Raw genomic sequence first — 15,084 nt, forward strand, 5'->3', positions numbered from 1 at the left:
ACCCATTTGCATCATCGGTCTGTTTAGGCTGCCGCGTTCAAACATCAGCGACGTTCAACCGACGACTGACCCGTATCACCGCGAACGGTTCATCGTACGTGCAGTAACGAGCATCAAAATTATTTATGGAGTTTATCAACGATATACCGTTTAAAACGATCGATACACAATATTGTATAGCAAAATATTTTTTTATAGCCTTTTTTGCGCGCCGCGCGGATTTTTGCGTGCCGCAACACTCGTAGTGGCAGTTTGAAAGATTTTCACAAAAGAGTCAAACTTATTTAGAATACACCGATGTGTATTAAACCAATGGAACGAAAAAGTTCTCAGAAATGGTTAAACGTACCAGTTGCAACTGGTAAAATGGGAATCGTAGGCTCGCGGATTATTTCGCGCTCGGTGATAGTCGACAGTCGCCACTCGCGGATTATTCCGCGCTTTGATGCAAATGGGTTAAGTAACGTCGTCTCTTATCGTAGATAAGAAGTATTTGAAGATTAGAGATTTGAATAACGCGTGGAAGAGTAACTCTGCTAAAGACACGTATTGCCGAGAACGGAAGAAAACACGGAGAACACGAAAATTATATTAGGTCGTCCCATAAGTAACGTCGTCTCTTATCGTACTTTAAATTAACACTTGATTCGCATCTCGGCGATGCGTTTAGAGAAACTTCTTTCTATCTAGCTTAAAGAGTGCTTTCTCTACAGTCTATCGGTTGGGTTCGATGCAGATCGATCGATATTTTTCACTTGGAAAACATTTTTAAACGAACGTCTGCGAACTTCATTTGCGGCATTGTACGATACGGTTGAAAACATTCGCGAAGTGTAAAATTGGCGCTGAATGAGTATTTTAATTAAAAATCCCAGAAGTTTATCGAAAATGGAATAAGAAAGTTGACCAATAGATGGGAAAAGGTCATGGAAACTGATGGTCGATGTATCGATGATTTGGAATAAATGTAAGTATTAATTTTCTTCACCGAAAGTCACCGTCAAAAAACGACATTACTTACAAGATCATCTAATATATCGGGTCGGTCTATAAGTTCGCGAGGTATCATCGAAGACGAAACTGTTCTCTTTTTTTTTTTTTTTAAATATTCATCAGGAATTAATTTCCAATACGTTCTCCACCGTTATCAACAACTTCGTCCCGAGACGATCGCGCGAGAAAGCTTCCAGGTGTTCCCGGTACGTTGAAAAATTGCCCTCCTCGAAACGAGAGAACCGTTTCAGCGCCGCTCGGTTAACGATACAACCTTCTACGTACGGTGCACAAATATTACAGGTCGTCTTATAAGCTTCGGAACCGCGATTAAATTCGTAAAGCGAAACGTGTCGGAGATCGTTCGTATCCGTTAACTCGGCGTACCGTAGTTCTTGAAAAGTTAATCGAACGAAAGAAGGGAAGTGCACGTACGTAGGGTAAACAACTGAGAAACGGGAATGCGTTTGGAATGAGAATAAAAGTCGCCGGATTAAACGGAACCGGCCGAAACGTACCGATCGTTGGTAAGCACATTCCGTTGGAATTAGAAATTAAATTAGAAACCAATATGGCGGCTCGTGGAATTCGATTAGCGGAATTTGACCGTTTCGAAGCCGATGATCACGCTCGCGATAAGAAGGTTCGACGCAAAATCTAACGACACGCCCGTGCCACGGGGTCCGAGAAAGTTAGGGCAGCCGTTGTTACGGCGAGAAAGTTATTCGCAAATAAATAAAAAAAAAAGAAAAGGCTCTTCGTTCCGTTACAGCCTCTATCGCGTCGAACAGGTGTCCCGTGGCGGACCGAACGCATCGAGATCGAGTTGGGATTCGACGAGAGACTTGGACGTATCGCGGAAAGGATCGAACGAGGTCGGATCGAACCGAGTCGTTTCGAGAAGTATCGCGAACCGATGCACCATGATCGAAAAGTCCGATCGGTGGTCAGCGCGAACAGTTCGAACAGTTTTGGAAACTTCTTTCGCGTTACGAAAATTTCAAAGCCACGATATTTCGTCCGCGCGAGCTAGCGGTACCGAATCGCGTCGTAAAGGCAAACGTTGCGTTAGATTTCGCAATGAAACAACTGTGCCGCCTGATATTAATTTCACCGGCAGGCGGAGGTTCCGTGCAATTTTATCGGTCCTTAAGACACTGCGCAACGATTTCACAATGCCCCCAATCCCAACGAAACAGCGGTTCGCGGCAAAACGATCAGCAGGTGGAGAGGTGGAACGACGACGACGACGACGACGACGACCTTTTACGAGAGAGCAATTCGCGAAAGAGTTCGTCGGACGAAGAAATATTTAAATTCAATCCGGATGCGGGAGCATTAAAATGTCGTGGATCGCGAGAGAAAGGTCCACGGGGCACGGTGAACGTGCAATCTTGTTCCAGCCACCCTCCTTTCGTTTCCCTCGATCCTTTGCACCGTGTCAACCCCAAGCTTGCCCAGCTCGCGCGGCAAAGATCTACGCGATTGTTAGCGTAACCGATAAAGCGAGGGTCAGCAACGAGTGCCGTAATAAACATTTTACGAGAACCGATGCGACCGGTTTACCTGTTTATCCCGCGTTCCGTGTAATTAAGTCCGAACACCACCCACGAACCGCTCTCGACGACCCGAATCCGAAACTCGAACGAACGAACGTGTTCTGTGTACGATTCACGAGGAAATCGTACGAGGTTTTCGAAGGATTCGAGCGACTGTTGCTTCCATAACACTTCACACGGAAATTCCGACTATTTTTTTCCCGGCGAAATATTCCCGCGTCGATTTAACGAAGTTAAAGTCCGGTGTACTTCGCACGGGATTCATATTTCTTTGGATTGTTTTCTTCCCCCGGTAACGGATGGAAGAAGTCTCGGGGGCACCGGAAACGTCGGAAGTCGTCTGTAAATAGTGTTCAATTGTTTCCGCTTTCGCTTAATTTGCTTCGAATGTAGAGAAAGGAGAAGAAGAAATGTACGATGTGAACCGAAACGAGATCATCGATCTCGGTTATCCGAACACCGAAGTTTCTACTGTTCGAATTGGTAAGAAAAAATGATAGAAAAGGAGCTCTATTGTCTGCTCGGTTGTTCAAACACGTACCTCGTTGTGTTCGCGTAAACAACGAGGTTGCACCGTGGACGTGAAATCGAGATCTTTGAGAACAAGATGGAGGAGCGATGGAATTTACGTTTTCGGCGATTCCCAATTTCTTTCGCGCGGTCGTCAAAGGTCTAATTTTCCGGCCGATAATTCGGATTCGAGCGAGAACACCGGTCCCTCGTAATCGTGGTAGACGAGGTAGGATCGTTTTTCCGAATTACGGAGCGGCGATGGTAACGGGACGAGGCCCTTCGCCGCCCGGCGGAAACGAAGCGCGCGTTGCGGCGACGACGAACAAAGATCGCTCTAATTACTATCCCATCGCGATCTTTTCTGCCATCCAATCAGATTTCCTCGTTTTCCACCAAGAGGTAATCTCGTTAACTCATCGTCGCCTTCCATCGACGATTCGACCCGCGATCTTCCCGCGATACGGGAACGCATCGTTTCGCGTTCTTTGATCTCGTTGGCCGAAAGAATACAGTTGAGCACGTCTCTCGGCCTCTCGTAACCACGGATATGGATGTTTCGACGAACGTACACGGTGTATCGTAACGTGGACCGTTGGCGATGGATCCAGCTACGTAAACGACGAAAGAAATGTTCGCGCGTGTACCGTGTCGTATCTTGAAAATCACTGTGTTGACCGCGTCTCTTTGCGAAAAGCGACGAAAGTTCACTTTCGAACCACCATTTGGAAAATTCTTACCTACTTAGCACTTCTTAACGAACTGTGGTGACTCGTGCGAGTCATTTTCGAGCCTTTTGGGCGACTACGTAGAAAAACCGCCTCGAAACAGATTTCGCGTACATAGCTCTCGTCTTCGAAGTATCTGTTCTCGACAAACGCTGGAAACGAATTTGAAAGAAACTCAGCCAACGCGTATTGGAGGGGACCGTGTGTGTTCAGATTATCACGGACTCCGCTTCGGTGGATGTTAAGTTTCAACGATATCGCGAACGCGTTCTTACGTGACGCATCGTAGATCGTTCGTTCGAGATCCGTTGGTCTACTCTCGCTCGAAGTACAGGTGCATCGTCGCGTAAACCGCATACGACGTCTGACGAGAACCTCTTCCGACAGTTCGTTGGATCGCTCGTGAAATCGACACGAGACCGACCGGCGTTGATCACCTGCCGAGAGGAACAACGAGCCACCGAAAAACCCTTCGTCGAACGGTGAAGAATCGACCGGGCACGAAAACGTAGGTAACCCGATGAACAAGGTCGAACCGAGTGGGCGTTCGCGGTAAATTTTTTCATTATTTTTCCATCCACGATCCAGCAACGTGTTGTAGGATATAGAACGATACACCACCGTGTAGGATAGGAAACGAATCGACGACGTCCTCGAGAGACGGAAAATTTCGGGGCCTCCGCGAAGTCGTTAACGAGAGAAGCGTTCCGCGGACAATGGCGTTTGATTGGTTATCAAATACCTCGCGACCGTCAACACTTGATAATTCGTCGGAGTGGCAGCGGTGAATAGGCGGGCTAATTACATTAAAAGCGGCGAACGAGGTTAAAAGTCGTCGGTCAGAGCACATCTCTCTTTCTCTTGGTTTCTCTCTCACTCTCTCTCTCTCTCTCTCTCTCTTTCCACCGCTGAAATGCAAATGCTGGGAGAAATTTCGTGAACCACCGAATACCCGGGGATGGCATTAGAATTCATAAAACGAGCTGACCTGTCCCTTCGTTAAGGGCCGTGAAACCGGGCGTGTGACCTGCCCGACACGCCCACCTTAATTAACAATAATCGTCCTTCCTGGTAGCTCAGCGGGTGCCGTTTGGGACGCGATCGCGCCGACCTGGCCGAAACTTGTGTCTTTTTGTCCCGAGACCCCGGGTAACGAGTACCTTTTCTTCGGCTGTTCCGCGTCGCCTTATTTCAGCCGGTCCGGGTATTAAGGGTACCGGGGGACATAACGGTGCCCCGTTCTGCCCGTTTTCGAGGGAAACTGCGCGCGTAGAACAACCTGCGCCCCAGGTAGACGCGGAATATCCAATTTATCGTATTACCGGCCGTTTGCCTGTTTGTTTTCGTGACCGTCCATTTGTCGTTCCCCGCGCGGTTCGACGAGCTGGTTTCCCATCGACTATACGTTCCGTTTTCTTGGTAAATCTCGGCCTCGAGTCGCGTGGACGAATTCGTAAACGTAATGGACGGAACAGTTTTTCATTATTTCGATCGCGGTGCGCGTTAGAGTGTGGACGAATAATAATTACGCTCTGAACGCGTAAACGGGACTTGACACTCGAAGAGAGAGAGTCAAATCCAATCGTGGTTTCGTATCAGCTTCGATATTTTTCTCTTTCTCCGAGACAAATTTCTATCCCTCCCCGAATTGTAAATTTCTCTCCGTTTTGAATTTAGACAAATTTCAGAGTCGCTCGAACCTTGGAAGACGGAGTTGTTACGACGTAACACGTTACAATATAACAAAGACTGTAATTTTACCATTCGTCCGTTATCAGCTGCGCGAATCTGATCGCTAACTACGTGAGAATCGTTTCTATTCGAACGACTTCGAATATCTTCGATCGATCGTATTCGAGGCATAACAAAATGCTCGCAAACGAAAGAGCCGTTAAGCAACGTGGTGCTCTAATTTGGGACGATTTGTCGATCAACTTTTGAAATATTTAAACAAAATTTCGCGAGAAGCTCGAAGCCGCGGTGATTGGGACACGTACCGTAGCGTTCACTCGAAAAGTAACCTAATTGAACGTTGATCGACGCTAAGTCGTAATGGTGGCCTTTCGCTCAGATTTTGTCCTATGCGCAGATTTTGTCCTACGCGCAGATTTTGTCCTACGCGCAGATTTTGTCCTACGCGCAGATTTTGTCCTACGCGCACGTGTCCCCGCACCTCGCAATAACCAAGAATGCGTATCCCGTTTCAGGCGAGTCGCGCGGTGTATTTGCAACGTGATGTTGCACCGTAGCGACCAGACGAAGGAAACGACGGTACGCGTAACGGGCGACGAGTAAAATTTCATTCCATTTCGCGGTTTGATGTCGCGCGACAAAGTCACGAGACCGAACGCGTGCAAATGGACGCGAAGAAGTCGCGGGAGGACGATGTCGCGTCGTGCCCGGTTTTAAACAATGCCGCGTGTCTAATGAAACGCCTTAATAACGCGGGAACGGTAATAAGATCGTATTAAAACTTCCGCTTAAATCCGCCTCCTTGTATTCTCTTCGTCTCTTTCTCAACTTTTCCATCCCTGTTCGCCGCGCACCGAAATCTCCGAGGAGAATGGGAACCCATTTGAATTCGCTTCGAGTCCCACCCGGTCGTCACGACGAAACGGAAACCACGCGCGTCTATTACGGGGGTTGCGCCAAGTCGACGGGCTGAAAAATAAGGGTAGCATCCGGACAATTTTTTTTTGCACGCGTATCGTAAGCATTTCTCGACAACAGACGCCGTATCGCGGATACGTACGTCCGAAGCTGTCAAATGTACAACGGGAGACAAATAGAGATGATTTAACACTCTCTGTAACGCGAGTAGTCGAAACGATCGAGAATATTCGAAAGTTGTAGCGTATCGATCGGGAAACGATACTCCAAGACGGTGTACGATGCTTCTCGGAAGCGTGAAGCAACGAAAAGATCGACGATACGTAAAATTGTATTTTGTATTGATAGAAACTTACACCGTGCGTATTCTCGCGCGACTTGATAGACGCGTTTATCGTTAACAAAGTCCGAATCGGACACGAGGTTCGAGGGGTTGATCGAACGTAGTCGCTCGTGGTCTGGACCGATGGAAAAGATCGTATACGCTCAATCGTGTATAAACTGACAAAGTTCGGTGTCACTGTCGGCAAGAATTCCGTTTCAGAGAACTATTCCTCCTCGTGTTACTCGCTTGTAACGGTACACGGCGGGTAATTTCCTTACGAGGTCGTTTCAATCGTCGCAAAAAGTTCGTCTGGTACGAGCGTACGAGCACGTCCGGGAAAAAATTCGCAAATATCCCCACCGTTTCATCGTCCGGTCGAGGTGGCGCAACCCCTCGAAACGCTTGCCCGTAAATACACCCTAATTATCGCGAACATCCGAAAAACGTTAACGTCGTTGGGGAATACCGTAAAGCGTACCCTCGGGGATAACGAGGGCGCCTCGCTCGTAGGCGTCGAACGTTTTTGCGTTTTCGTTAACTTTTTTTTTTCTCTTTCTCTCTCTCTCTCTTCGATGCGTTTCCCTTTATTTCCGCGCAACAATTTGAATAAACGCGCGGGACCGCGACCGTGGCCCGCTCGACCCTTTAAGGAGCGTTTAATACACGCCGCGGTTCAATCCGCCATTCTTGCCGGATTTAATTATACGGACGATTCAAGGATCTCGCGGCCGCGACGAAACGGAGGGGCCCCAATATTTATCAACCGATGGTGTACAAAACCGTGGATGGAAATTAAATTCAGACCGAGACGTCGAAGGAATCGCGACGAGGCGAGGCGAGGCGAGCCGTCCCGTCGCGCACCACCTGCCGTTGCCTCTCTTCGTGTTACGTCCAATTAAACCTGGGGGCGTTACGCGCTAATTTCACTCTTAATTGTTAACCGTTAATTATTAATTACCGGTTCGGCTTATCGGGCCATCTGGACGACAGGCTTTCATCGGGGCGGCACAGTCGACGCGGAGAGCTCATCGGGTCTCGCTCGATGGAAATTCAAAAGAGAGGACCCATTTCATTACCGACTACACTACGACGCCGAGGACGCCGACGCTACGGAGAAACGAAGGGAAAAAGGAGCGCCGGTGAACGGAGAAGCGGGATATTAATTAGGATGGAAGAGAGACAGAGTGAACGGTGGGAGGGGTGATCGGTGGGGAGGGGCGGTGAGCGCGTTTTCTGGAGGATTAGCGATTCGCCGCCGCGACCCCCCGTCCGCCCCCGACCCCCTCGGCTCGCAATCGTTACGCAGATTGTTGCAGCGTGGCGCCATTAATTGCGAAGGAACGCCACGCGTGGATCGCCGCGCACAATACGATCGTTCGTGCAATCTGTTCCAATTAGCGGCGTAGTTTATTCATTACGATCGATGATTATTCGCTCGGATAAAGGCGAGTCCGGTGACTTACGTTCCAGTTAACGAAGGTCAACGGAGCACGGCTGACGTCGTCGTTCCTATCTTAACGACGAACTCGTACACGGGCCAGACGGTCGAGTTTACATCGCGCGTGAAATTTTATTATTTTTTTTTCATTTTCGGGGGAAAACTCTTCCATGGATCCACGGTCGCGTGCGAATAGTTTTCGACACGTATCGCGCGGTTCTATACTCTCCCCGCTTTCAACGCTGGTACTTCCTCTCGACCGATCGTAACGTTCAACGTGGTTCTTGTACCGTTCGTACGAACCGATCGGTCGAACTCTACCGATTGGACGTTTCGTCGAAAAACGTCGCCGCGCGACGAACCATCGAGAGACTCTTCGATCGAGTTCTGCGTACCGGTCGAGTGTCTGTAATTTTCAAGGTCGGAGTTCCTACGGAATTCTCAAGGTCAAAGTTCCTCGAGAAGCCACGAAAAGTATAATTACGCGATTCGTCGCGTGTTCACGAACGAGAAATCCCTCCCGTACCGCAATTTCGATCGCGTCGATCCGCCGCGAAACCCGGATGGAATTTATTTCGACGTGTTAACGAACCGGGAAGCGGTAAAAATTGAATGGTAATTTCAAAGTATTTATTTCTCACGACGCATAAATACCGCGTTTAACGCGCTAATGTTTACTGCCGCCCGAAAAGTCATAACGATCCCGACTCGTTGCTTTTATATTTAGACGTGAGTTACGCATCACGGGTCCGAGTCGTTACGTGGTCTCGGCAGTTGGTTAACGTCTTACTACAACGATATATGGGCTTTATAGACCCGTGGCATTCCCCGATCTTCCAGTTTAATGTTTGCAAATTTTTATTTCTGGAGCCGTACAGTATCTGCTTTCCGCGTTATAAAGACCCGGGGACCGGCCACGAACTCCGTTCACGCGGTGAACAACCTACACGGTACACCTTCGCGTACGATTTTTCGCTCGTAACGTCGTTTCCATTCATCTCGAAGCAATTACGGTTTTATAATATTATAGCGACCGCGGGCAATTAATTAAAATCACCGCTAGCCGTGCCGTTACCTTGGCTTCGGTGCGCACTTTACGGTACACGACCGATTATAAATATTTCTTTTTCTTTTTTTAGCTTTCACGGTGTTCGCGGAGCCGATTATTCGGCAAATAAATAAACACCGCGATGATTGTTAAACGATAACGAAACGGATGTAAAGCAAGATTAAAGAGATTACGAAGGTCCAAAGTTCAATGTGCACCTGTACGTACACGGTGTTCCTATACGGAGTGGTTTGAAAATAAATGGTCAAACTTCGGTATCGTACGAACAAGGAGATGCAAAAACTTTGATGTTGACATTTGTTTCGAAATGCGTGTTATAAAAATCTGAAAAGTTTCAGACGATAATACTATCCACGGTTCGAAAATAATAAAAAAGAAAAGAAAAACTGTCGAAGACCAAAGTCAAGTGTCCTCGGTACCCGTCCTGGATGATTCGAATGCGTCGAAAAAGCTCTAACTGATCGAACTATGACTCGAAAGAAGACGAACGTACCAAAAGGAGTAACCAGCCGAACTGTGACCAGAAAGAGGAACAACTATTTCGAGCGAAACCTCTCGATAGTGACGGATACTACGAGTCAGATACTTCCACAGTTCGTGATCTTCGATAAATAGGATTATAGTTGAAAGCCTCGGTGCTCGCGAACGCTATGGCGGGGAACTCGCACTCAAAGAGCCTTAATTAGGCGACTCGAAAGCCAATAATTCCAGCAGCCGTTGTTCAAAAATATTGCTCGTCGACCGTACGATAAATCCAAGCTTAAACGCAGCCAAGACTGGCCGGAATAAAAGACAAATGCCCGATCGGATACAACGCGGGCCGCGTCGAGTAAAAGGGGACTCGTTACCGTGGACGAAAGACTCGAATCGAATTAAAAATGTGCGTCATTTGCGCCCGAATGAATACAAACGAACCGTCCACGCTTGACGTTAAAAAAACAATTTGAATTACAAGCAACGGCAATCTACAATCCTAATGAAGAACCGATCGAGAGTAACCTGTTTTTCTCCCCTCTCGCGCCTCCCTCTTTCACTCCCGCCAAGACAAACAATTTTTTACAGATTCCACGTTTCGTTGGAATAAATCCGTACTCGTCTCGTGGCCCGAAATTACACCGGAGCCAACCTACGCCAAGATATTCATTTGGATTCGACGAGATCGGGCTAACGCTATACTTAAAGTCGGAGCGCGTATTAGTCGAATTGACGGGTCTCATCGAACGAATCTCTAAGCGTTAGGGCGTATCGTTTCCAGTTTCGACGAAACGTTTCGAAATAATTGAGGGCCCGGTAAGAACCGTTCCGTGGCGTTTCCCCCGTCCAAGGAGACCGAAAATGTAAACGCAATCGTCTCGGATCCAGTCGAAACATTAATTCGAAAATTTTATACGCACGAACCGGCAACTCCTATCGCGGATGGTCGATCGTGATTCGACTTACAATTAGCAACCAAGTACGAGCACGCAAAACGTTTTAATCAAAATTCCATCGGCCCGTGGAACATCGACCGTGGGAAAAAATTGCTCTCGTTAAAGGGGTTACCGCCATTATGGAAAAATTCAACGTTTGCGATTTCTTTTCTCTGTTTTTCTTTTTCTTTTTTTCTTTTTGCAGGGAAAAGTATGCGTCACAACGAAAGAAAAAATATTTAACTAAACGTTGCACGGCGTGCCGGAGAAAACGAGCAAAGGTAAAGAGACATATTTTTGCGACGTCAGTGTGCGCGCAACGCCGTGCTTCGAATTACTTCGCGTTGTTGGAGAACGGAACTGTAACGAAGAGTGTTTGAAAATGAATTTGAAATGAAAAACAACACGGATACACGCGTCGTGGAATCCACACGCGATTCCGAGGCTCGATAATCTCGCTAACTGGTTGTCGAGCGGACTGGCTATTTGTTCCCGAAAACATAGTACGCCGAGACAAAGGACAGTGTTGGAAGCGTACTTGGGTAATGGCGTGGGTAAGCACGAGGAAGGAGGATCGACACGTAGGATAAGGAGAATACGAAGATGTAAGTAGGAGAGTGAAGCGGACGAGAAGGACGGAAGTACATAGGCAACGATAGCTAGGCTATACACCGACATTCTTTTCCCGAGGAAAGTACGTCGTCTCTCTTGTCGTTACTTTCCTTCGGTAGGGTCAAAGGGATTATAATCGTGTCGTCGTCCGGCAACTCGGAAATATTCCCGTCGATTTTCGACTCGTTTCTTTCGCGCGGGAGTGCAAAGAGGTTAAGGTTACTATTCCCGCGCGATCGAGCCGAGCGAGACGAGCCCGTGGAAGAAAATTCGTATCACCGATTTTTCCCCGAATTTCCGGCCAACACCGGGCGGAAAATATTCAACGAAAGTTCCACTCGAACGGAAAGAAACGTGGAAAAAATAAACGCATTCTCTCGCGATGACGCAATCCCTGTAACAACTCCGAGTCGAGGATTTCCGAACTCGATCGATTCTCTAATTATTGGGCGACGGTGAGGCTGGTTTCGGGGTTAGGTTTGACCCAATTCGCCTTTGCTTCGCGGAACAAAATTTCCGTCATAGGTGTTCGGGTTGGGTAAACGGTTAGGTAAACGCAAAGGGTCGGGACACACGCAACGATCGATCGATGTTCCCGAATCGAGCGTCACGATCATCCGGCCGTGAGAACCGACGAACGGTCCTAGTCGAGGCGTTCGTACGACGAGGGGGGGTGAGGTGTGATCAGGGTACGACCAACGAGGACCGAGATCGGTTCGTCCCTGACGAAATCGCGAGATGCGGGCGCACGGTTTGTTTACGAGCCACGACCTGGCAGAATCTCTCGAAATTCGATCAGCCGCGGAAGCACGATGGCCGAGCGATAACAAGATGATAACGAGGGAATACACCGGTAATTACCGGAATGATAATGACGAGGAGAACGACGACGACAACAACGGCGACAGCGACGCGAAGGTGGACGAGGACAACGGGGACGAGCTCACCGGGTCTGGCTGGTGTGGGTGGTTAGGGGGGGTAGGGGGCGAAGAGGAAGTGGAAGAGGAGGACGATCAGCTACGATAGGGATAATTAACGATCGCAATCGTACGAAAATGAGGACAGGGCGAGTGCGACGACGACGATAACGAGCGGTCCAGCGATCTTATTAGCGATAAGCGACGATAACGAGGACGCCTCGTTCCATACAATAACGACGCCGTTCCGATGCTTGTAGCGGACGAAAAGAATCCCTGCTCGAGGAGCCGCGAGGGTGAGTCTCGACCGACCGTTACCATCCGCGCCCGAATTATTACGCTTTCCGGTTGATCGTTCGAAAAATCTCAATGCCCCGTAGCTCTGCGCGTACAACGAACAACCCTCGAAATAAAAGCGTACGAAGCTATTACTTGAAAAGCAACCCGAGTGTCACCGAAACGTGGCCGTTGGGGGGGATAGATTTACAGCGACGTTAGAGGCCACGATTGATACGCACCCTATCGAAACGATTTTATTCGCGGTCAATTCGTTTCTCAAGATGGAAACCACGAACGCGACTCGTGTTTGGACAAACACAACGGCTGGGCGTCGAATCGACGTTATCGACGCGAGGGTACCGGTCGATGCTCCGAGACCGGAAAATTTCAAGCACGGAACGAGAAAACAACACCGCGAAAACGTACGTTGTTTGTGTTTCCTTTTTCGAATGGAACGGCAGGGAAAATCGACAAGTTTATTTCGAAATGCATTTACGTTGACCGTTTTGCAATTTCCGTAACGTTTCCCCGGTTAATAAATATCCAGCTTAAGAAAAAATTCCCCCGGCTAGCGCAAACGGATAATCCGATTTGTTCTTGCGGTAATAATTCGTTATCGTTAAAATATATACGTATAGATAAATGTCAAAAATGTATTTCCGTAACCGGTACATAGTTTACCGCGCGATAAATATTTTCACGCTTAGGAAAAAATGTACGCGTTAGGCACAAAGAAATGTCGCTAATTGCGTTAATGATTCACACTGTTCAGGATACGTATGTAAAGGTAAAGAAATTTATTCCGGTAATCTCTGTATCGTTTGCCGCGTGATAACTATTTTCACGCTTAAGAAAAATTCGCGCAGCAAGCGTGAACAAACGCTCCGATTTGTTACCGAGGTAATAATTCATACTGTCAAAGATACGTGCACCGTATATAAATAAAAGTAAGAAATTTATTCGCGTAATTACCGTATCGTTTCTCGCGTAATAAATATTTCCGCGGTTAAGAAGAAAAAAAAAAATTCACGCGGTAAGAGATTGAATCACTGTCCGTCGACGAATATTTACCATTCTTCGATGGATTTTATATTCAGACGGCTAGACGGAACGGTGATGGACAGGGTGAATACCTCGATGCAAATCCCATTGAAGACTGTTTCGACGAACTGTCGACGAACGGATACCATGAATTCATCCTTATGACGTGGGGGTTACCCCTCTATCGAGGAACGTCGCTCCGTTGACGATTTCCAAATTTTTACGAAACTTGCCCCACAGATGTACGCGTATCCTTTCAATCTTCCTCGTTGCAACGAGCGATCGCAAGTTTCCAAAATATCACCGAGTCACGTGTCAAATCGCTCGTACGTCTTTTACGTAAATATCCGATTGGTCGCAGAGTCACCTGCGTACTGTTCGTCCGTCACAAGAAGGCAAACGAGGGTCTACATCCCCACCCTAGTGTACAGAGTACCAGTCTCCCTACCGGTACACGCTTCGTCGCTATTGGCCAAGGAGAACACGAAGGTCGACAGCGGCCAATAGAGACAATACGCGCGATAGTAGAAGGGGAATGGAAGATCGTTTGCCTTGTCACGAACGGACAGTACATCGCTCTATCCTGTAAACATTCGACGAGCTACAGTAGCGTTCTATCGTTCTATCGTTCTTTCCATTCGTATCTTGAATAACTTTTCAACGATATTTCGTTCGCAATCTTTCGCGCGACACCGATACACGATAATCGTGAAACAAAAAACGAGATCGTGTCTCGCGAAGTTAACCCATTTGCATCAAAACGCGGAATAATCCGCGAGCCTACGACTCCCATTTTACCAGTTGCAACTGGTACGTTTAACCATTTCTGAGAACTTTTTCGTTCCATTGGTTTAATACACATCGGTGTATTCTAAATAAGTTTGACTCTTTTGTGAAAATCTTTCAAACTGCCACTACGAGTGTTGCGGCACGCAAAAAAGCCTATAAAAAAATATTTTGCTATACAATATTGTGTATCGATCGTTTTAAACGGTACATCGTTGATAAACTCCATAAATAATTTTGATGTTCGTTACTGCACGTACGATGAACCGCTCGCGGTGATACGGGTCAGTCGTCGGTGAACGTCGCTGATGTTTGAACGCGGCAGCCTAAACAGACCGATGATGCAAATGGGTCAAGTTAGAGTTAAGGGCTAGCTTAACGCGTTTCTCGATTCTTTCCCACGTCGGAGCCGAATAAACGCGTTCAAAGCCGGCTCTCGTGCGACTCGAGCACCGAATCGTCGAAAAACTCGCGGCTCGTACCAACAAAGACACAGAGAAAGAGAGGAAGAGTGTAGCGTACCGCGAAATCCGTGACCGCGAGTCGAGTGTCCCTTTTCGCGGAATCGGGCGTCTAAATCAGTGGACGTCGCGGGGCAAGAAAATCGTCCGCGGGAACCGACGCCAAGCAGAAACTCGAACCACGAGGTGAACGCGTCGTCCCCCAACGAGGACGGCGACGGTTTCGAAGTTGTTGCATTCAGTGCATAGCCAACCGATCGGGTGAAGCTTTCTTCCGCCGTCGGGATTCCTACATAATTGCACGCCGAGAACGCGGGGCACGGTTGGTTCCCTCTCGACGATTTCTC

At 47.9% G+C, this 15,084-nt stretch overlaps 1 protein-coding gene across 1 annotated transcript in view; it reads right to left on the reverse strand.

The window, feature by feature from the left end:
- The window catches only part of LOC143144446 (uncharacterized), a 241,881-nt gene that overhangs the window by 110,247 nt on the left and 116,550 nt on the right, over positions 1-15,084 (reverse strand). The window lies entirely within an intron of this gene.

Source organism: Ptiloglossa arizonensis, chromosome 3 (genome assembly GCF_051014685.1).
Source record: "Ptiloglossa arizonensis isolate GNS036 chromosome 3, iyPtiAriz1_principal, whole genome shotgun sequence".
In the NCBI taxonomy this organism is placed as follows: Eukaryota; Metazoa; Arthropoda; class Insecta; order Hymenoptera; family Colletidae; genus Ptiloglossa; species Ptiloglossa arizonensis.